The 1,888-nt window shown below is 47.0% G+C and overlaps 1 pseudogene; it reads left to right on the forward strand.

Annotated features, from left to right (window-relative positions):
* Positions 1-486: 486 nt before the first annotated feature.
* Positions 487-1,022, forward strand: LOC130873423 (ribosomal protein L18-like; annotated as a pseudogene).
* Positions 1,023-1,888: the final 866 nt, after the last annotated feature.

The raw sequence follows: 1,888 nt of genomic DNA on the forward strand, positions 1-1,888 counted from the left end.
AAGAAAGAAAGAAAGAAAGAAAGAAAGAAAGAAAGAAAGAAGGAAGGAAGGAAGGATAGAAGGAAGCAAGGAAGGAAGAAACAAAGAAAGATGGGTTCCAATGATAAAATTCAGGTTTCCAAGTTTGCAAGGCAAACATTTTACTGACCAAGCAATCTTCCTGCTCCAGAATTGTTATTTAAAGTCTCTATTTCACACCAGCATCCACTCACAAACATACCAGGCTGAAGGTGTGGCTCAGGCATAGAACCCTTACCTAGGTTTGTGAGGGTCTGAACACACACACAGACACACAGACACACACACATACACACAGACACACAGACACACACACACCAAATGAGCATATTTTCACCCCAGTTTGCAGTTCAGACCACATATTTCTTTGGCAAAATGTAGTTTTAGGGGTACTTGGTTAGGCATTTGGGTGAGCCTGTTTAGAAAGTTCAGTTCAGTTCTAGACCTGTCTGAGCGGGAGGTGCCATCATGGGTGTTGACATTTGCCACAAGACAGAAAGGCTCAGTGCAAAGAGCTGAAGAGTCAGGAGGTCTACCTGCAGCTGCTAGTCAGGCTGTACAGGTTTCTGGCCAGACGAACAAACTCCACCTTCAATCAGGTTGTGCTAAAAAGGTTATTTATGAGTCCCACTAACCGGCCACCTCTGTCCCTGTCCCAGATGATCCAAAAGATGAAGCTTGCTGGCCAAGAAAACAAAACAGCTGTGCTGTGTGTGGGGACAGTCGGGAAGTGCCCATGCTGAAGGTGTGGATTGTGAGTGAGCAGGCCCAAAGTCTCATCCTCAAAGCTGGGGTAATAGCCATCCCTGACCAGCTGACCTGGAGTCTCCAAAGGGCTGTGACACCATGCTCTTGTCTGGTCCTTGGAAAGGTAGAGAGATGTACTGGCATTTGGGTAAGGCCCCAGGAACCCCACACAGCCACACCAAACGCTATGTCTGCTCCAAGGGCCAGAAGTTTGAGTCTGCCCGAGTAGAAAGGCCAGCCATGGCTACAAAAACTAACCCTGGATCTTACTATTACTTAAAAGAAGAAAAAGAAAAAAAGAAAGTTCAGTTCATCAAGTAATGGGGTAAAATTTCATAACTTCTGTTGGTAGGTTCATATGGGGCAACGAAACTACAGCTTGCTGTTTTGGGACACCACGTCCTGGGTTCAGATTGCTGTGGATGCTTACATCTGGGTGTGAGCCAAACGCGGTTTTCCTCAGTTTTTCCCCAGTCTTCAGAGCCTCCACTCACAACCCTTGCCAGACAACACTGGCAGGCACCAGCTAGGAGCCTGGGTCCCTGTTCCCTTGGAGCAATCCCACCCCATTGCAGACACTGAGTAAACAACTTCTGGAAGGGAACAGAACAAATGTAACTGTCCCTCTGTCTGTCTCTCTGGCAGCCTGGATTTGAATAGCGAGCAGGCTCTGCAGGGCCCATCTGGTGACCCATTCAGGTCACCCACCTTTCTCCAGGATGAGACTTGGTGTAAAAAAACAAGCCTATTCCCCAGTCTTCCTTCTTAGCCATAAATGCCAACTACAACCCATATGTGAGAATAACCAGACTGAACTGACCGTTCTAGGGACCTTCGCTTGGGGCTTGATCAACACAAGCCCACGAGACTAAAGGAAGCATGTGGTAGAATCCCCACTGCAGCTGAGACACGCAGGGCTGGCCACGAGTGTTCTTTCGCTGCTTAGCAGAAAGGGCAGTATTAGAAGATTACACCTGTTCTTTTAAAAGGTAAACTGAGTTACAGTGTTCTTTTATGGAACACAGAGGAGAATGAGGTTCACCTACTAATCCCTTGGTTGACCTTTGGTTAAAGAACTCTGCTATTTGCGCTTTTGCTCCATAAGTAGATTTAAGAGAGCCAC

Source organism: Chionomys nivalis, chromosome 4 (genome assembly GCF_950005125.1).
Source record: "Chionomys nivalis chromosome 4, mChiNiv1.1, whole genome shotgun sequence".
Classification (NCBI taxonomy): domain Eukaryota; kingdom Metazoa; phylum Chordata; class Mammalia; order Rodentia; family Cricetidae; genus Chionomys; species Chionomys nivalis.